Source organism: Peromyscus eremicus, chromosome X, assembly GCF_949786415.1.
Source record: "Peromyscus eremicus chromosome X, PerEre_H2_v1, whole genome shotgun sequence".
Lineage (NCBI taxonomy): Eukaryota > Metazoa > Chordata > Mammalia > Rodentia > Cricetidae > Peromyscus > Peromyscus eremicus.
In genome coordinates, this window is record NC_081439.1 from 129,856,052 (window position 1) to 129,879,015 (window position 22,964).

A 22,964-nucleotide genomic window follows, 5' to 3' on the forward strand; every position below is an offset into this window, starting at 1 on the left:
CCTGCTTCTTCCATGTCTGTCTGTCTGGCCCCAGGTGTCTCCCTCTCTTTCTCCATTGTTCTCTCTTCTTTCTCTCAAGTCTAGATGCCTCCTCCTACTTATTCTCTCTGCCCACCATCCCTGCCTATCCCAAGACTGCCTAGCTCTTGGATGTTCAGCTTTATATTACACCAGTCAGGTGCCTTAGGCAGGCAAAGCAACACATCTTTACATCATTAAACAAATGCAACATAAACAAATGTAACATATCTTTACATAGTTAAAGTAATATGCCATAACATACACAGACACATGCACACAGCTAAAATTTGCATACAAGGACAAATATGAGATGTTTATTTTTTGAGTCTAGATTACCTTAATACAATATTTTCCAGTTCTAGCCATTTACTCATAAATTTCATGCTTTATTTTTACTTACAGCTGAATAAAATTATATTGTGTAGATGGACATCTAGGTTGGTTCTATTTCCTAGCTATTGTGAATAGAGCAACAATGAACCTGAATGTTCAGGTATCTCTTTGGTAGGATATAGAATCATTAGGCAGTATATTTAGAAGCTTGTATAGATGAGTCATATGGGAGTTTTATTTCTAAATTTTGAGAAACATCAATATTGATTTCTATAATTTTTCTGTGATTTGGAAAGCATATTTTTTCACAGTCAGTGATAGTACTTAGATCTAAGAAGATCTATTCCCTTGGACTAGGGGCCCTGGAAAAGAGCCAGAAGGCTATTGCCACACATATGTACACTCTTGGGTTCTGGTTGTCTTCATTACAGACCTGGGGCTCCAGAGTTTGGAGAAGAGGTAAGACTGTAGTCAGTTCTGAGTGAAGAAAGGAAGGAAAAATGGAGGCACATTTTGTTTATCCATTCTTCAGTTGAAGGGCATCTAGGTTGTTTCCAGGTTCTGGCTATTACAAACAATGCTGATATGAACATAGCTGAGCAAGTGCCCTTGTGGTATGATTGAGCATTCCTTGGGTATATGCCCAAGAGTGGTACAGCTGGGTCTTAGGGGAGACTGATTCCCAATTTTCTAAGAAAGCACCATATTGATTTCCAAAGTGGCTGTACAAGCTTGCATTGCCACCAGCAGTGGAGGAGTGTTCCCCTTGCTCCACATCCTCTCCAGCATAAGGTGTCTTCAGTGTTTTTTATCTTAGCTATTCTGACAGGTGTAAGGTGGTATCTCAGAGTTGTTTTGATTTGCATTTCCCTGATGATTAGGGATGTTGAGCAATTCCTTAAATGTCTTTCAGCCATTTGAGCTTCCTCTGTTGAGAATTCTCTGTTTTGTTCTATAGCCCATTTCTTAATTGGACTGTTGGGCATTTTGATGTCTAATTTCTTGAGTTCCTTATATATTCTGGATATCAGCCCTCTGTCAGATGTGGGATTGGTGAAGACCTTTTCCCATTCTGTAGGCTGTCGCTTTGTATTGTTGACTGTGTCCTTTGCTCTACAAGAGCTTCTCAGTTTCAAGAGGTCCCATTGATTGATTGTTTCTCTCAGTGTCTGTGCTACTGGTGTTATATTTAGGAAGTGATCTCCTAAGCCCATATGTTCAAGGCTACTTCCTACTTTCTCTTCTATCAGGTTCAGAGTAACTGGATTTAAGTTGAGGTCTTTGATCCACTTGCACTTAAATTTTGTGCATGGTGACAGATATGGAACTATTTGCAGCCTTCTACACGTTGGCATCCAGTTATGCCAGCGCAATTTGTTGAAGATGCTTTTTTTTCCATTGTACAGTTTAGGCTTCTTTATCAAAAATTATATGTTCATAGGTGTGCAAATTAATGTCAGGGTCTTCAATTCAATTCCATTGGTCCACATGTCAGTTTTTATGCCAGTACCAAGCTGTTTTTTATTACTGTAGCTCTACAGTAGAGCTTGAGGTCAGGGATTGTGATGCCTCCAGAGTTGTTTTATTGTACAGGATTCTTTTGGCTATCCTGGATTTTTTGTTTTTCCATATGAAGTTGAGTATTATTCTTTCCAGGTTTGTGAAGAATTGTGTTGGTATTTTGATGGGGATTGCATTGAATCTGTAGATTGCTTTTGGTAAGATTGCCATTTTTACTAGGTTAATCCTGCCTATCCATGAGCATGGGAGATCTTTTCATTTTCTGACATCTTCAATTTCTTTTTTCAGGGAATTAAAGTTGTTGTCATATAGGTCCTTCACTTGCTTCGTTAGAGTTACCTCAAGGTATTTTATATCATTTGTGGCTGTAAAGGGTGATGTATCCCTGATTTCCTTCTCAGCCTGTTTGTCAATTGTATATAGGAGGGCTACTGATTTTTTTGAGTTGGTCTTGTATCCTGCTATGTTGCTGAAGGTGCTTATAAGCTGTATCAGTTCCTTGATTGAACCTTTGGGGTCACTCAAGTATACTATCATGTCATCTGCAAATAGGAAAAGCTTGACTTCTTCCGTTCCAATTTGTATCCCCTTAATCTCCTTATGTTGTCTTATTGCTCTGGCTAGAACTTCAAGTTCTACATTGAATAAGTATGGGGAGAGCGGACAGCCTTGCCTTGTTCCTGATTTTAGTGGAATTGCTTTGAGTTTCTCTCCATTTAATTTGATGTTGGCTGTTGGCTTGCTGTAAATTGCCTTTATTATGTTTAGGTATGTTCCCTGTATTCCTGATCTCTCCAAGACCTTTATCATGAAGGGATGTTGGATTTTGTCAAATGCCTTTTCTGCATCTAGTAAGATGTTCATGTGTTTTTTTTTTCTTTGAATTTGTTTATATGGTGTATTACATTGACAGACTTTCATATTTTGAACCACCCTTGCATCCCTGGGATGAAGCCTACTTGATCATGGTGGATAATTGTTTTGATGTGTTCTTGGAGTCTGTTTGCCAGTATTTTATTGAGTATTTTTGCATCAATGTTCATGAGGGAGATCTGTCTGTAGTTCTCTTTCTTTGTTGCATCCTTGTTTGGTTTAGGAATCAGGATAATTGTAGCCTCATAGAAGGAGTTTAGTAATGTTCCTTCTGTTTCTATTGTGTGGAACAATTTAGAGAGTATTGGTATTAACTCTTCTATGAAGATCTGGTAGAATTCTGCGCTAAAACCATCTGGTCCTGGTCTTTTTTTGGTTGGGAGACTTTTAATGACTGATTCTATTGCCTTAGGGGTTATTGGATTATTTAAATCGTTTGTCTGTTCTTGATTTAACTTAGGTTTGTGAAACCTATCCAGAAAATTATCCATTTCTTGTAGATTTTCCAGTTTTGTAGAGTAGAGGTTTTTAAAGTATGACCTGATGATTCTCTGGATTTCCTCATTGTCTGTTGTTATGTCCCCTTTTTCATTTCTAATTTTGTTAATTTGGATCCTTTCTCTCTGTCTTTTGATTAGTTTGGATAAGGGCTTGTCTATTTTGTTGATTTTCTCAAAGAACCAACTCTTTGTTTCATTATTTTTTTGTATTGTGCTCTTTGTTTCTATTTTATTGATTTCAGCTCTCAATTTGATAATTTCCTGGCGTCTATTCTTCCTGGGAGACTTTACTTCTTCTTGTTCTAGAGCTTTCAGGTGTGCTGTTAAGTCACTAGTATGAGATTTCTCCAACTTCTTTATGTGGGCATTTAGTGCTATGATTTTCCCTCTTAGCACTGCTTTCATAGTGTCCCATAAGTTTGGGTATGTGGTGTCTTCATTTTTGTTGATCTCTAGGAAGTCTTTAATTTCTTTCTTTATTTCTTCCTTAACCCATTGGTGATTCAGTTGAGCATTATTCAGTTTCCATGAGATTGTAGGTTTTCTGTAGTTTTTGTTGTTGTTGAAATCTAACTTTAAACCATGGTGGTCTGATAGAACACAGGAGGTTATTCCAATTGTTTTGTATCTGTTGAGATTTGCTTTGTGGCCAAGGATATGGTCGATTTTAGAGAAAGTTCCATGGGGTGCTGAGGGGAAGGTATATTCTTTTTTGTTAGGATGGAATGTTCTGTAGATATCTATTAAGTCCATTTGTGTCATAACATCAGTTAAGTCTTTTATTTCTCTGTTAAGTTTCAATTTGGGAGATCTGTACAGTGGTGAAAGTGGGGTGTTGAAGTCTCCCACTATTAATGTGTGGGGTTTTATATGTGATTTAAGCTTTAGTATTGTTTCTTTTACATATATGAGTACCATTGTGTTTGGGGCATAAAAGTTCAGAATTGAAACTTCATCTTGGTCGATCTTTCCTGTGATGAGTATGTAATGCCCTTCTTGATCTCTTTTGATTGATTTTAGTTTGAAGTCTATTTTGCTGGATATTAGGATGGCTACACCAGCTTGCTTCTTAAGACTATTTGATTGGAAATTCTTTTCCTAGCCTTTTATTCTTAGGTAGTGTCTTTTTTTGAATTTGAGGTGTGTTTCTTGTAAGCAGCAGAAAGATGGGTCCTGCTTTCATATCCATTCTGTAAGCCTGTGTCTTTTTATAGGTGAATTAAGTCCATTGATATTAAGGGATATTAATGACCAGTGATTGTTCATTCCTGTTATTTTTTTGGTGGTAGTGTGTGTGTACTTCTCTTCTTTGGGGTTTACTGCTATGGTGTTATCTCTTGCCTGTGTTTTTGAGGGTGAATCTGACTTTCTTTGGTTGGAATTTTCCTTCTAGTGCTTTCTGTAGGGCTGGATTTGCGGATAGGTAGTGTTCAAATTTGTTTTTTGTCTTGGAATGTCTTGCTCACTCCATCTATGATGATTGAAAGTTTTGCTGGGTATATTAGTCTAGGCTGGCATCCATGGTCTCTTAGTGTCTGCATTACACCTGTCCAGAACCTTCTGGCTTTCAAAGTCTTCATTGAGAAATCGGGTGTTATTCTGATGGGTTTGCCTTTATAAGTCACTTGTCCTGTTTCCTTTGCTGCTCTTAATATTCTTTCTTTATTCTGTATGTTTAGTTGTTTAATTATTATGTGGTGAGGAGACTTATTTTGGAGGTCTAGTCTGTTTGGTGTTCTATAGGCTTCTTGCATCTTCATAGACATTTCCTTCTTTATGTTGGGAAAGTTTTCTTCTATGATCTTGTTGAATATATTTTCTGTGCCTTTGAGTTGGTATTCTTCTCCTTCCTCTATCCCTATTATTCATAGGTTTGGTCTTTTCATGGTGTCCCGAATTTCTTGGACATTTTGGGTCATGACTTTGTTGGCTTTAGTGTTTTCTTTGACTGATGAATCTATTTCTTCTACTGTATCTTCAGTGCCAGAGATCCTCTCTTCCATCTCTTGCATTCTGTTGGTTATACTTGCATCTGAGGTTCCTGTTCATTTACTCGGATTTTCTATTTCCCGCATTCCCTATGTGTTTTCTTCATTTTTTTTTATTTCCCTTTTCAGGCCTTGGACTGTTTCCCTCATCTGTTTCATTGCTTTTTCATAGTTTACTTTAAGGGATTTATTGTTTTCTTTCCTCTAGTTGTGTTGTTCATATATTCATGGGTTTGGAGCCCCCTACTGGAGTGTGGTCAACCTACTAGGAGCCATCCCTTAGAAAAAACTGACTACCCCACCACTAGAAGACAACAACTGTCAAGAGATCATCAGTTAGGGATGAGAGCTCATGAACTGCTTCCTCTTCCATGTTAACATGTTTAATGGCATGGTCTTCTTCAGGCTACCACAGGTAGTGTGAGTTTATTAGTGCAGTGATCCTGTCATGTCCACAAGACACTATTTCACTGTAGTCCTCCCTGACCTTTGGCTCTTAGATCTTGGCAGACAGTAAAGCTGAAAGAAATATGGACCGTAGAGACCTGGCTTATGAGGTTTCAGAGGGAAGTAAATATTCTTTCAGGAACTGAGGCAGAATCATTCATGTAATATTTTAGCTGATAATCTGACTTCATTCTTCCATTGTCCTGAGAACTTGAATGAAGTTGAATTTAAAGGTGTTGGGCTAGTTTATTTCACATGGAAAATTCTAGATAGGAGAGCATTCCAGTTGTTGCTGAGAAAGCAGATGCAATTTTTAAAGATATCAATACCACTGCAGAGAAGTTTCATGTGCTGCAATGGGACAATAGGAGAAGTATTCTAAAGGCAAAATTCTATTTAACAGAGGATCCATTTTATGTATATGCAGTTTTTAAGGAAGAAAGTCCAAGCTGAAGGGGTTCCCTGCTCCTCAAAAGCAACTACTTAGGAAAATATTTTTCTGGGATAAGTATGGCTGATTCAGCTGTGACCCAGGCACATCAGTCTCTATTCCAAGCTAGCAGCACAACTTGGCAATGTCATACACATGCTTTCGGTCATAGTATTTTATCAGAGCAAGAGAAAATAACCAATATAGGTCCAGGGAGGCAACTGTGTGAAGCTATGAAATGTCAGTTGCTGTGCAGACTCCAAAATAATGAAGATACTGGAGACATTTGCCATGTTGAGCTGTGTGTATGAAATATAACCCACCTAGAGCAAATCTGTGTGTGGTTCAGGTGGCAGAGATGGGGGGTCCATCCAATTTCATCATGAGCCAGTCCCTGGGCATGGAGGTGTTTGAAACTCCTGATATCTTGATTTCTCTACCAAGATAGATTATACCTTGGAATTGTGAACTATAGTAAATCCTTTCTCTCCTGGGTTGCTTTTGTCAGAGCATTTTATCACAGCAACAGAAAAGAAATTAAGATGTCCTTGAAAGCTATGTGAAGGAATTTGTGTTGTTAGGTTGTTCACTTGCAATGTTTGGATGCAGAGGACACTCATAATTAAATGTTACTTTTTAGTTCTGGAGACACAACTTGGTCAGTAAAATACTTGTTGTACAAGTTTGGATCCCCAAACACTTGTATAAACGGTAAGTATGGTGATGCATTCCTACAATGCACACAATTCTGGGAAGCTGAAGACATGAGGATCTTTGGGACTTATTGGCCAGCCAGTGTAGCTGAATTGGTGAGCTCCAGGTTCTGTGAGAAACACTATCTCAAAAAATAAGAAGTGATTGAGGGGTACAGCTAAGGATGACTTCTGGTCTCCACATGAATATACACAAACATACATACACCTATGTGTGTGCATGTGTGGATTCACACACATGTACACATACACAGACACACACACAGACATATATATATATATATATATATATATATATATATATATAGAGAGAGAGACAGAGAGAGAGAGAGAGAGAGAGAGAGAGAGAGAGAGTTTTAATGGTGATTGTCTTTTCATATCAAGAAAGATAGAAAAGAGAGGAGATGTGAACAGTCTCCTTGTGAAACAGGAATCTCTGTCAAGGGCTTTGGAGAAAAATGACCTTTGAGAAATCATTTGGGTTTGAGAGATGGATTTTAATCCCCTGCACACCCCCACCCAGCACGCAGTGTATGTCTCTCAGTTGTTTTAATTTGACATCAGGAGGAATGACCAAATTTTTGGCATGCTCTGGAAAAGAAGGGAAAGGTTGCAATATTGCCTCCTCAAAATCCCAAGTCACTCAAATGGAAATTGGCTGCCATGTCAGAAAAGGAATAAGAGAGAGAAAACTGCATTGTGAGCAATTCAGCTTGGTCATAAATATCCTCAATAATCCTTCATACTGTACTGTGCTTTGTTGAGCATTGAGCTGTTTTTTATCCATCAGCCCACTCAATCGTCATGATGTGTCTGGGCGGTAGTGTCTGGGCGGTAAATAGGTCCAGAATTAGCTATCAGAGAGGTAGAAAGACGTGAGGACAGCAAGCAGACCTCACAACTTCAGTTCTGATTACTGCAGTCCATGCCAAAAGGTCCTTGTAATGCAGCAGGAAAGTTGGCCTCAAGGGCCAAGAGTCAAGAAGCAGGCTTGCCATAAGGAGAGGAGACAAAAAGGGAGCAGACTGAACTGCAAGAATCCCAGACTTGTCAGCCCTTCTCACCTTCTACTAGCATTTGAACTATTTTAAAGTGTACATTTCTATGGCATTTTAGTATATTCAAAATGATATATAAAAGCTTGGTGTGGTGACATATATCCCTAATCCTAGAATTCAGGAGGCTCAGGCAGGAGGAGTTCTATGAGTTTGAAGCTAAACTGGACTACACACATATTTTTGAGATAGCCTGGTTACAGAGGAAAACCTTGTCTCAGTAAAATATGGAGATTGAAGAGATGGCTTGGGAGTTAAAAATCACTTTCTGGCTTTCCAGAAGACAAGTTCAACTCCCAGCACCCACACTGGTTCCCAGCTTCCATGTCTGACTGCTTACAATTACTTGTAACTCCAGCTCCATGGGATCCAGTTCCCTCTTCTTGCCTCCATGGGCACATGCACATGTACGCACACACATACACACAGGCGTACACACACAAATTAAAACATCATCTAACTATCATGACTTTGTAATTCTAGAAAAAATTTCTTTAGCACTCCAAAAGAAAACTATTTCCATAAAGCAGCCACTCATTCTTCCTTTACTCTTCTTTTGTAAATAAAAAAAAAACATTTATTGTTGAAACTTATTTGTGGAATCCAGTTGCAGAGTTGAATTAATTCTTTCTACCTCTCATTTCATAGCTAGCTGCCAAAATTATCTATGGCATTGACAAAAGCCCCTGGCATCTGATTTTTTTCTTTCTATGTATCCCAAGTCCCTACATCCTTTGCTCCCTCCATGGGTACTCACTCTAATGTATTTGAGAAGAGTCACTGAATATGTGTCTGTTCTTATAAAATAACAGTGTTGGTTTTGGGTATGTGTTTTTAATTGCATAAATGTTATTATGCTATAAATCTTGCTCTGTTTCTTGCTTTTAAAAGGGAAATCAACACTATAATTTTGAGATCACTCCATGTTCCAAATACATCTTCTTACCTCACAATGCTGCTTAGTATTGTCAGTATTATTATTATTATTATTATTATTATTATTATTATTATTATTTTAGTATTCTTCAACTGGGGTTGGAAAGCTCTGTCCCCAGTTCCATACAGTGTTTTCAAGAGCCATTCCAGGTATGCTTTGATGGGCCACTGTTAAGGTAGACACCCACATATAGACTCACTGCATCAGAGTCCATGTATATTTATTTAACTTGTTAGGCACCACTGATCTGTTCTCCAAGACAATGAAGCATCCAATGACTGCAAACCCATAGGGAGTAAGTGTACCATATTTCACTTTGCATTTTCTTAACTTTAATGAGCTTCAGGATCTTTTCATATGTTCATTATCCATATGTTAATTGTCTCATATAACTTACCTCCTTGAATTCTCTCCCTGTGTCTCTGATTCTCTCTCTCTCTCTCTCTCTCTCTCTCTCTCTCTCTCTCTCTCTCTCTCTCTCTCATTTCATATACACATATTGGCACTTTTGGATTCTTACTAATGAATTTTCTGCTATTTTTAAATATCATGCAGATAACCACTCCATCACTTATCTTTTTATTTTTTGTTGTATTTAGTGAAAAGTCCATAATTTTACAAACTAAATTGAATAGTGCCCACTGAATGCATGCTTCTTTTCACAACTATAAACTAGAAGTCCAGCCATTGTTAAGTCAGAGACTTACAATACCTAATCCCACTGCTGTATTTATCTCCTACTTGACCTCCAGCATTAGTCTTGGAGTGGCTTGGCTTTGCAGGGCCATTAATTTAGAAGTCACTTCTGGTCTGAGGGCTCCAAAGCATTGTATTTCTGCTCCTGGTTATCCAAGACTACTCTGCCTCTCTTTTAGCTTACTTTATCAACTGTTTGCTTTAAGTTTGTCTTTGACCTCATATTTATGCTGTATGTGAAGGTGGCATCCTATACAGTTTCCTCTGAAGATCCAAAAACCAGTGATATTGTCATAAACACTGTATTGTGGTTTCAAGTATTCTAAGTCTGCTTTATATGAAATAAATAAACATATATTGACTTAGCAATGATTAACCCTGGGCCAGAGGGCCCCTGTAGCTTTCAAATTGGAATTATCAGACCAGAGTTACAATTTCTCTGGCAACACTCCAAGGGCTTTAGTCCAAAGGGTGGAGAGGAATCTGGATGTGTCTGACTGTGGAGAAACAGCTGCACAAAGCTCCCATGGCACACCAAAGGAAGACAGTATTTAAAGGAAATGAGCCATTTTAAGTCAAACAAATGGAATGTGCTCCAGTGATTGCTGATGCTGTCTTATCCAGGGTTTCATGGTTGAGAAAGGGGTGATGGAGCAGATGCTGATTATTCATCTGCTCAAAGCAGGGACATTTTTTTGTCATGGCCCAAACCACTTCATTTCATTACAACACATTTACTCAGCATCTTCTAACTTCCAGTTCCCATGCTAAACCCTGGTGAGAGAATTCAGCACTGAATCACACTTGCTTTCAACTCTGGAGCTCGAGATCATAGGGCAGTAGAGAGGTGGAGGCAACAAGTCCTAAAGGGACAACATCAACAAAGTTTTTGCTTTTTGCTTGTCAGTGCCAGAAACACATGCATCCACCTTGCTTATAAGCACATCCACAGTGCATGGTTCTCCCTCTGTATTTGCTGAAACTTCCTCCACTTCCTCCACATTCTTCTCCTGGGTACTTGTGACCAATGGCTGCTTTTATATGCATCTTAGCCAGGCTGTAGTTTACAAGTGTTCAAACACTAATCCACATGCTATTTTTCAAGTGTTGTGCAGCTGTGGTTAACATTTATCATCAATTAACATGAAGTAAATGAAATTGTCCTAGAAAATATGCGTATGTCTCAGCTGATCCATTGTGAGACCTTAAGGGAAAAAAAAAACCTGTGTCCCTGAGAAAGAACAAATTCAACCCAAAGACTTCAGTGTCATTCCCTATTTGGAAATTTCCCATCTACCTTTTCTTATGGCCCACTTTTTGGAACTTAGACTTGTATAGCAAGCTTCTTCATTGAGTGAGTCAATTTTTGCAATACATGTATCTGCCTGTCTCTAGTCTATCTATCTATCTATCTATCTATCTATCTATCTATCTATCTATCTATCTATCTATCTATCTAGATATCATCTCAAATGTTCTACTAGAGATACAGTTTGTTTGCATGTTTGTATATGCTTATGTGTGTGTGTAAAACTCTTGGCCCCTCATCTTTATTTTTAAATGAGTATTCAAAAATAGCAGGTTTCATGGTGGGTAAACTTATTTGTGAACATAAGGATAGGTATTTAGAATACAGTTGGAAATTATATTGGTTTAGGAAAGATACAGTAGTAGGTTCTCTTCTAGGACCATGACCTCAACAGCCATTGGTAATTGGATAGGTTGTGGGTCTTAAGTCCAATATGTCATCTCAAATTCTTAGAAATCTATTTCCCACATTCTTACTGCTACCACCTTGCTTTCAACCATCACCACCTCTCTTCTAGGTGTCTACAGCAGGCTCCTAAATGGTCTCCCTGTCTCCTCAATTATATTTTGACACATAATCCTGTGGAATCTTTACAAATCTTGTGACTTCTGCACCTTAGAACATTTCAGTAGCTTTCCATATAATTGTAAGTAAATGGCAGTCTTTTCATCAGCCTTTAAAACCTAGTATCCTTGTGATATCATCTCCTGTCTCTCTCCCCATACCAAGATAGGTTCTGGCTACACTGATTCCCTTCCTGGTCATCAAACACAGATGCTGTCTCTTCCTGAAAGGCTTATGCACATGTTGGTTGCTTTGGATGAGATTCAACCAATCCATCCTATTTCTGTTTCAGTTCACACACTACACCTGCAAGGAGGAATAACCCAATTTAGACTAGGTCAAGGTGTCTCTTACAGGTATTCCTTGAACCTTGGACCTATCTTCCAAAGCTTTTAGCTCATGTCATTATACTTTTATTACTTAATATCTGCCTCTTTCTTTTTTCTTTTATATCAATAAACCTACTAAGTCTTTAAGTGTAAAGATCTTTGTGCCTTGTTTAAAACTGACTACAATACCCAGAAGAGTGTCTGGTGCATAATAGATGTCCAATAAACAATTGCTAAATGAAACCCTTAGTTATATGCTACCTCAAAAATGCAGATGCATTTTCATATCACAGGACAAGACCTGAGGAGTCCCAGTGTTTCTCCTCTCCTTTTTTCCACTTATTGAAGCCTAGAAGAGATTCTTTGGTTCCTAATGATGCCTGTGTGAAATTGCCAATACCAAGTGTTCCAAGAACATTTGTTCAAAGTTAAGCAACTGAAGGCAAGTCTGAAAAAAAAAACCTGAGGGCTTGAGGGATGGCTCATTGGTTAAGAGAACTGGGTCTTCCAAAGAACCTGGGTCCCATTTCCAGCACATATATGAAAGCTCACAACTGTCTTTAACTCCAGTTCCAGGGGATCCAATACTCTCTTCTGGCCTCTGCAGGTGCGAGACATGCCCTTGGTGCACGTACATCTATGTCAAAACACTCATACACATACAATAATAATTTTAAAAATGAAAAAAATCTAGTAGGAAAACTGTTGGTGTTTCTGGGAGGAGTTTGCAATACTCTCAGCTTCAGGTTTCAGGTTTTCCTTGAAAAGTGGGCGTAAGGTCACTGTGAAAAGAAACAGAAATAAGGAAGGGAAGAGAGAGAGGGAGGGAGTGAGGGAGGGAGGGAGAGAGAGACAGAGACAGAGACAGAGAGAGACAGAGACACACACACAGAGAGAATATGAATATGTATTAAGGTAATGAGAGAGAAACTGAAACTCACTGGTGTGCCAAGCTGTAGAGACACAGGTAAAGCCTAAGGGCCTAGAAACCAGAGAGAGAGATGATGGCAATGAGAAAGGCTCAGAAGCAGTCTCAGAAACTTGATACATATGCAGCTAGTATGCTGGCTTCCTCATCTTCTGATCAGTGACTTCTTTTTAGTGAAAGAGTATATATAAGATCTGGAGATGGAGCTTAAGGAGTTGAGAGTATGTAAGTAACAAAACCAGCATACCAACCAGCCAGGTAAAAATTAAGCTTGTTATCTGGTTAAGAAACTTACCAGTGAGGGAAGAGGGATTCTATGAGCAAAGGGCATCAAGATCATGATGGGGAAACCTACAGAGACAACCAAACCAAACTAGTGGGAACTCATGAACTTTAGACTAACACCTATGGAGCCTCCATGAGACTGGACTAGGCTCTCTGCATAAGCAAGAAAGTTGTGCAGCTTGCTCTCTTTAAGGGCTCCCCTAGCAGTAGGATCAGGATCTATCCCCGGTGCATGATCTAGCATTTTGGAGCCCACTACCTATGGTGGGACACCTTGCACAGCTTTGGTACAGGGGGAGGGACTTGGACCTCCCTCAACTGAATATACCAGGCTCTGCTGACTCCCCATGGGAGGCCTTACCTTTTCAGAGGGGGAAATGGGGGGTGGGTTGGGGAAGGAAGGCTGGAGGAGGAGGAGGGAAGGAAGGGAGAATCTGTGGTTAGTACATAAAATGAATAAAAAAAATTCTTAATAAAGAAAAAAAAAACCTTACCAGTAAGATTTTTGTACCCATGCATTTTTTTCTTTCCTGTCCATCTCATGAAAATGGCACAAGAAGGTAAGGGTAGAGGCTTCTTACCCTTAAAGTAGTGCTGAAGGTAGTCAATGATAGTTTGGGTACCTGCCAAAAGGTTTGCCCTCTACTTATCCCATGGTCTAGGCTTCTGAGAATGTCACATAGATTTCACCATCAACACTTATCCCCCAGTCATTGTGATCCTGACCTAAATTTGCTTAGGATCACCACGCAGATTCCAGGGATCCAGCTCCAAATACAAATAAAGACACAGAATGATCAGTTTTAGTTCAAGGCCAGCTTCATCTATATATCAGGTTCCAGGCCAGCTGGGGATACACAGTGAGACACAAGAAAGAAAAAGGATGAAATTATCTCATTTGTAGGAAAATGGATGTAAAATTTCTGACTTGCTACTGCTGCCCAAGAATAAGTCCAGATTTGAATTCCCCACTTCTCTTCTGATATCTTCCATCTGTCTGTACTCAATGATTAATGGCCTTTCTGTGATTTGTCTGCTGTGTGTATCTCATCTGTATGTTTCTGGTGCCTGTGATGTATACCTGTGTGATGTACCTGTGTATGTAGGTGTTTGAATCTGTTCCTATCCCACCAATGGCTTTGCTCTGTATTCATTGACCAGCATAGAAAATGTGGTGTGGGAAAGAGACAAGGAATTCTTTATAGAAATCCCTGAGTTTTACAAGGGAAGAAGTTATTTAAATTGATCCAGAATAACACTCAAAACCACAAACATGTTATATCCACATGTTTCTTCCAACATTATGAAGTATATGTTGTATAAGGATGCTTGCTGTTTTCAGCAAATGATTACCACAACACATGCACGCTCACACATGCACGCACATGCATGCACACACATGCGCACACTCACTCACACAACCTAGGCCTGGGCAATAGTTTAAGATTAAAACTATGTCATTAGCTTAGGTTGTTAAAGTTGATTGCTTTGTCAACCCAAGGCATAGTATGGTTGGTTACGTTGTTCTCTTAAATGAGGGTTAAACTTTAACAGGCTGATTATCCAAGAGTGTAACATGCTAAGCACTTAGTCTTAAAGGATCTCAGGCATATTATTAACTTGGCTGCAAGGTCTAGAAAAAGTTTAGTCTCTTTGAATGCAACAGAGATTTTCAGGAAGCTGTATCATCACTTGAGTTAAATGGTTAGTTAAACCAGTGACTGACCTCACAGCTTTCTATGTAACAATTCCAAAAGAGTATCCAGGAATAGTTAAGGTTCAACACTGGGTATATTTCTTTAGGGACCTGTTTCAGAACTTAGGTCTTCAGCTTAATCCATTCTAAATTAATATATGATTCAAATGAAGACACAGTAGTTTTTCTGGAGGCACAGAAGGTAACAAGTCTTGGAGAGGGAGACATAACCATTGCTCATTGTAGTACCTCAGTCAAACTCAATATGCTTATTTTTAAGAGTCACTTTAAAGTCCATCATACCACTTATAAAATTCCTGTGTCCCGCCTGGTCCTGCAACTGCTTAGACCCAAGTAAACGCACAGAGGCTTATATTATTTACAAATTATATGGCATAATGGCTCAAGATTCTTACTTGTTAGTTCTTATATCTTAAAGTAACCCATTTCTATAAATCTCTACTTTGCCATGTGGCTTGTGGCTTGCCAGTACTCTCACATCTTGCTTCTCATGGTGGCGGCTGGCAGTGTCCTCTGCTCTGCCTTTCTCCTTCCTACTCTCTAGTTAGAATCTCCTGCCTAACCCTATTCTGCCTTACCATTGGCCGAACAGCTTTATTTATCAACCAATCAGAGTAACACATATTCATAGCATACAGACCAACATCAACCATGACTTCCCCCTTTCTTTCTACTCGAAAGGAAGGTTTTAAATTTAACATAGTAAAATTACATATAACAAACAGCTATCAAGCAAGAATTACAATTACAATATCTAGTCTATTTGTATTTGGCAAAATTCAAGAAAATATTCTATCTATCCTGTATTTGTGAGTCTAAAATTTAGCTTGCTGGGGGGAACCAGGACCCAGAGGACTCAGTTGCTCCCTTGCATTGGGAATGGAACCAGACTGGCCAAGAGGTGTTCCCTGGCTATACAGAACTCGGCAGGGCAGCTGGGGAGAAGGAAAGAAGGGAAGGGAAGGAGCACTACAAGGTGGTTATGGGCTGAACAGGTTAATGCTTGGTCCCCAGGAGGGGCAGGAATTTTAAAAGAGACAGGGAAGTGTGGAAAGTGTGGAAAGGGAGACATAGCATCCACAAAAGAGGCAGAGGGCAGAGGCCACCCAGGCGTTTGGAGTTTACCCCACATGAGTGTCACATGAAGAAGAAAATCCTGTCAATAAGGAGTTTCCTGTGGCTCCAATGACCCCAGAGACATACATTAGTAAGATTGTTTTGGGAACAGAGAAGACTTTGCATGTAGTGCTCTTCATCTGTTAGTAGTTACCTATGCTACAGATGGTAGAAATATGTCTTCGGGAGAGTTGGATGATTCTGGGAAGGGACACAGAGCACCATGGGAGCCATGCTCACCAGCATGTCAGGAATTAAGTCATGGCTTTATCATTATTCACACCACAGTATTGGCAACATTGCCCTCCCACCTTCACTTTATCAGAACCACAGTAGATTTGGTGGCATCACAGGCAACAGAACCATCAGGAAGTCCTCCATCAAGGGAGTATGATTAATCAAGTGTGAGAACCACCAGATTGCAATGATGTAAAGGCATCAGAGATGAATTTGCCAATTAGTATGGGCATCAATGTGGTCCCATGGGATTTACAACCTGCATCTTTCAGTTTTAGAGAAGGAGGAATTTTGAAAATGCCTTGGAATCCCCTCAGAAGCAGGCAATTCATGGTGGACCCCTTGAGATATAGTTGTTGAATCATAACATGAGCCTCCAACATTTCTCAGTATTTAGCTGGGAATTTATCCACTGTGATGGAGGTAGATTTTACCATGGATGTAGTAGAAACCCACAAATACGGCAGTTTCCATTTTTGTATCTCTCTCCATAGGGCTATCTCCTCTCCCCTTCCACTGGTGTGGATCCTGGTGTAGAGACAGCCCTGGATCCTCACCTAAACCTTTTACTATAACTTTATACCTTGATCAGGCTGCAGCATAGATGACCTTGTGTATATTTGCCATGAGGGCTCCATGTTTGTTCACAATTAAAAGGAGATGAATGTAGGATTGCTCTCCTAGGACTCTAGCATCTCATGGAATCAACTGAATTTCCTGGCCTCCTCCTTTTTGAGGTGACCTAGGGAAGTAATGTGCCACAAGTGAGCTTGGACATACTTCCACAGATCTGAAAATGATTTCCTGAGGGCCTGGGATCCCTGTATCAGCATTACCTTGTTGCATGAGGTATTAATGCCTGTGCTAATGTGGTTTTGCATTTCTGCCTCTGCTGCATATGGCACTTATCAGTCTGTTGATATTTAATCTTCAGCCTGAGCTTTAAGCATATTGGCGGCTATAGACAGAGGCAAGGGGAGATCCATAGCTGGTCTTATGAGGGGAGGCGATAATAAAGGTGTCTTTATGACCATCATGAAAAGCTCATACTTCTACAGGTCCATACTGTGCTGTGCTGCATTTAAAAAGAGGAAGGCAGCAAGCAAACAATCAGGCACCAAGAGTAGGAAGAGCATCAAGATAGAGACAGGGCTGAGGACCTTCTGGGATAAGCAGAGTTCCTCCTAGTGATTCTACCATTCCAGGCCACTCTGCCTCTCCCATTCATACCTCTGTCATTGTAACTAACACCAAGGCCATGATCAGGGCTGTTTCTATTCATCAGGACATGCTTGTATTTACACCTAGTCTCCTACAAAGGAATGATAATAAAATGACCATAGATACAGAGTCAGATTATTTACCTGCCTTTTCTAGAGAGGAGTTGATGCATGACAAATGAGGTAGGGGTTAATAAGCCATGGGATCAATAAGGCTCTGTCTTTCACAGGAGGTGTATGGAAGTAGACTCACAGCTGTTTCTAGATCCTGGAGTTCCCCTTATACATGGATTCATGTTTCAAGTTTCCAAAGGTAGTTACCTTCAGATAAAGTCCATCACAGAATGCTTACAATGGACTCCAGTTTTCTGTTCCTCTTCCTCCCCATCATTATACAAGAGGGGCAGTAAGGGACCAAGGGGCTATAAAAATATAGCTGAGATGATAAAAGGTTCTTGGAGCTACCAGAAAACTTATCTCCAAATTATGCTATCAGCTATAGGTCTCATGCTGATGAGAGAAAATGCTGGCTTGTGTGAGGACATAACACAATGCAAAACTCCTGAAAGACTTTAAGGCTTCCAGAAGCAGCTCTTTGGGCCACTCACTTGAGCCTGCCTATGTAATTTGTTTGGTGACAAATAGTGGGAAATGGGTGGGTGAGGACTCACTTTCATTTAGAAAACTGCCTTTTTTAAGAACAATTGAAGCTAATAAATGTGTCTACTGATCTGTTTAATTCTGTGTAACAATGTATACAGACTAAATGGCATATATATATATATATATATATATATATATATATATATATATACATATAAATGGCTTTTAAATTCAAATTCTACCCTGAAATTCACTTGTTATGTTTTATGATAATAAAGTACTTTAGATAAATAGAAAGACAAGCTACATTTCCTTAGATCTAGTTCATGAAAATTCAAACTGTTCAGACCTTGAGGCAGTAACCAAGCACCATCATCCCCTCAAAGTTCATTTAAATTGGACAAAGTATTACGTAACACCACACTGTTTCTGATAGGTTTATCTTGCATATTTGAGTCTTAAAAGGGAGGATTGGGAACTCACTAGTGATCTTTCTCTGGCTGGTCACTCACTGACCCTGTGGACATACTTGCTGAATAAGTAGGTAAATGAAGGCCCAGACCATTATCCCAACTGCATTCTTTCCTAGGAAGTTGGACTCTTTCTCTAAACATCTTCACTTCCACCTGCATTTCCATTGCAGAATGGGAGTGAAAGGAAAGCTTGTGGAGACATGATTTCTTAATTGTGTATCAAGCTCACCAGATAACTCATGTTTTACTCTCCCTTTGTTTCACACTTTCACTCCTTTCTCATTTCAGTTACTTTGAAAGTTTTCATCTCAGATATTGGCACACTTGTGGCTTATGGACTGTACTGCTTACTAAGGTTCCTGCCTGCAATCCTACCTAATTCTACAGAAGTATATGTGTGCCAGACAGCTTGGAGCTGCCCTGACCTCTCATAACTGGGTGGGTAACAGCTGGCTTTGTTCCTTTGATATCTCCTAACTGCTATGCTTTACATGTTCATGGACATCAATCTTAGAGCCAGAGGATCTTCAACTCAGGTCCTTTTAACAGAAGGTGTCTGGTGTCTAGCCTAAGTTTCATCTTTTATATCTCTCACATTACCAAGTTTACATAACTTTCTTCTGGGACCAGCTTTGTTTTCCAATTTTTTTGGTCATTGCACCTGTCTTTTCATTCCATTAGAATGCTCCCTTCCAACCCTATTCACAGAAGTATCTTACAATGCTCTCCTCCAAGCCTTTAACAGACATCTTTAGTCTCAGTATAGACAACACCCTCTCCTTGAAACATTCCCTACTTCATGATCACCAAGATAAAGAGACATCTGAACTCATACAATCCAATATTCTGTTATATAGTTCAGAACACTGAGTCCAGAGAGCTGATGTATGCTCAGTACTGTGAAGCATATCAGTAGAGCAGCTGGAATTCAAATTAAGTTTGCTTGACATTTGCATTGTCTTACTCTATTTTGTCCTTTTTACCTGGTTGCTATCTGTCACTGAGCAGTAGAAATAAAGCAAACACGCACAAACTTTCAATGCTCAGAAAGATCAAAGGGAACACAGGAGCATAACATTTCATAATATTAACTGGGAATATCTTTGGGTATTTAGACTGTGGATGACATTTTCTGCTTCTTTGTCTTATTTAGAATGTTTCAAAGGTTCCCTGATGATACTGTATTGCTGGCAAATTGAAAGAAGTCAATACATATGCAGAGAAAGATGAGAAGGAAGGAGAGGATAAAAAATAGGATAAGGGAGAGGAACATTAGCAGGGGCAGATGGAGAGGAGGGAAAGGAAGATGAAGAAGAGGAGAAAGAGGAACCCTTGCAAAGCCAGCATGAGTATGGGAATATTTTGGAGAAATTAATGCTTCTCTAGAAGGCTTTGCCCATTGATTGTATGTGGCGGACAACAGCCAGACAGTTCTTCTCCTATGAATTAATAAACATACAGCTCATCCTGGGGAAGACCAATTCTCCTTTTCTCAGCAGTCATTAATTCTTTGTATGTGGGGCCAACACCAAGAGGCCAACCTTAAAAGCATATATGTACAAGCACTACTAAATGGACTCAGTGGGTTGTTTATATGTATATAAACACACATATATGTAACAGCAAGAATTAAAGAAAAAGATGTCATGAATTTGAGAAAGAATGGGGAAGTAATATGGGAGAGGTTGGAAGGGGTAGAGGGAGGATGTAATTATATTTTAGTTAAAAACATTCACTTATTCCCTCAAAAAAAAAACTCATATAGTTTTCACATCAGCTCCAGCCCCAGGTCTAGGCAATAGCTGTGTCTCAGGAGAAAGGATGTCTGTCCAAAATTTAGTGATCTCTTGACCCATATCTGCATTGCTGACTTCATACCTCATACTTCATCTTCATAGGCTTCTTGGATTACTGGGTTCCCTTGTGGACACTGAACCATGTACTCAGAACCAGGTTCTAGGATGTGAGCAGTGGGATGAGTGTGATAGAAACAGGAATCAGATGCAGTTGTTGACTGTAAGGACATTCATTTAAATGAGGAACACAGATGTGCTCATAAATAAGGCAAAGGCAGGATTAAGGGAGCTCTTAAATCTCAGCTCAGATACCTGGGGGATGACATCACACCCCTACTGGGACACACAGCTGTCTTCAAGAGATGATATTGCAACAGCTGATTTCCAAGGCTGCTATACTCAGTCTTTTGAATGTGGGTTGGTGGGGATGGGTCTCATAAACATGCTTAGGCCCTCTTCAGAAACCTTCACTCAGGGACAGATACTGCATTTCTGTGGGATGGTCTGTATGTCAAATGTGTTGCTCTGATTGGTCAATAAATAAAACACTGATTGGCCAGTAGCCAGGCAGGAAGTATAGGTGGGACTAACAAAGAGGAGAATTGAGAGAACAGGAAGGCAGAGGGAGTCACTGCCAGCCGCCACCATGACAAGCAGCATGTGAAGATGCAGGTAAGCCATGAGCCACATGGCAAGGTATAGATTTATAGAAATGGATTAATTTAAGATGTAGGAACTAGATAGCTAGAAGCCTGAGCCATTAGGCCAAACAGTTTAAATAATATAAGCATCTGTGTGTTTATTTTATTTTATTTTATTTATTTTTTTTCTGTGTGTTTATTTTATAAGTGGGCTGTCAGACTGCCAGGGCTTGGCGGGACCCAGAGAGAAAACTCTCCAGCTACACCGCATCTCCCTTCTTTCTATTTCTATCATCAAAGTGAAAAGAGGGTCGACATCTGGATTAGGAAGCAGGTCTATAGAGCAACCTCCAGGTCATAAGTCAGCAAAAATAAGCAGAGTGGCCTCAGGAAACATGGGAGGTCCCCAACTGAGCTTTCATTTCCTCTGGCATGCATACTCCACACACAGCATAGCTTCCAAGACATCCTCTATTTTCTTCTTACTTTTTCTCATTCCTTCTCTTTCCTCCTGCTTCTTGAGAAGCTGCTTTAGTGCTGTCAGCTAGTTCCCATCATGTACTAATAAGGTCCTTTAGCAGCTGGGGGAGCAGTATGTAAGAGCTTACATTTAACTCCTCAAGTTTGAACATAACAGCTCATCAAAACTTCTCTTCCCACTCTGTGTCATGTCCCTGAGATTCTTGGATTTTTTTTTTTTTTGGTTTTTCGAGACAGGGTTTCTCTGTGTAGCTTTGCGCCTTTCCTGGAACTCACTTGGTAGCCCAGGCTGGCCTCAAGTACACACATGCTTTCATATTTAGGAGCATTGGAAAAAGTGACCCTTGGAGCATCAGCCTTGGGCAACCAGGAAGTAGAATACCAAAATGGGCAGTTGTTGTTTTTTAATTACCTCTGGAATTGAGCCTTACCCTTGGTTTGGTGTTAATAACTGCTCTAGGAGACTTGTAGACTTATACACTTGAGGACAAGAGCTTTTTTTCACAAGTCACCAGGTCAAACGCCATATGTTACTTATAGACACACATCATGGAAGAAAGTTTGAGCACAGCTTCCTAAGGCTTGCCAAAGCCCCCTGTTGGGTTTAGAGGTGTAGAAATAAGTATAAGGACTTCTGTATCAACCAAGGTTAAAATACATGCTGCTATTTTAAATGGATTTGGAACTAAGAGAAAAAGAGAAAGAGAAATGATTTGCTTCTCATTTAGCTTTTATAGCTTAAGAATCATGATTTGTTTAAGCTTTCCTGTAGAAACTAAATTGTGTCCTCTCAATATTTCTATGTTAAATTTCTAACTGTGTTTATAGAAGGTATCTTTAAGGCAGTGATCAAAGTAACATGAAAATGTTAATTTTGGTCCTCATCCAATGTGAATGCTGTCCTTATGAGAATGGACAAGAAACTGAACACAAGCATGGTCACAGGCCTTATAAGAAACCAACTCTGCCCCTACCTTGGTTTCAGGCCTCTAGCCTCTGGAACTGTGGAAAAATCCATTTCTGTTTTTAAAGCCACCTGGTCCATGGCACTCTGTCATGGCAGCCTGAGCAAAACAAAGCATCTCTTTTTGTGAGAGGAAATCTGAAAATTGGCAACTAATTTAAGTGAAGATTCATCTGCTCATCTTCTAATGTAGTTATTTGGCAAGCCTGAGATGGGACCCCGAATCTGCTTTCACAAGATCCCCTTAGGGGATTCTATTGGTCGGGCCATACTTTGAAAAGGCAGGGCTTGGACTCTGAAGTGGTAGAATTGAGTCACAACTCTGGCTGATATCACTCTGGGACCTTGGGTCAGTGAGGATGCTTTCTGGACCTGTTTCCTCCCTGCAGAATGAGATCTGAACTATGACTGGTTTGTAGGTTACAGAGCTGATAATGAACATGCATGTAAATGGTAAAGTCCTGGTTACTTATTAGTGGTAAGTTAGCTTGTGCTGCTAGAATAAAAACCATAAACCGGTAGCTGAAACAACAAACCTTTCTTTCCTTGCTGTTATAAACTGGGAAGTCCAAGACCAATATGGCAGCATGATAGCTGTCTTCATGTCATATAGACGGCAATTTTCTTCCTTCTTATCTGCAAGGGATTGAATCATAGATACCTTTCTTCTGTGGACAACAGAAGTTCTGAGATGCTCTGGTTCCTTATGTAAAATCACACAGTGTTTTCATAACTCCTATGCACATCTGCCTGTGTACTTTAAACCATGTTTGGGATACTTTTACATC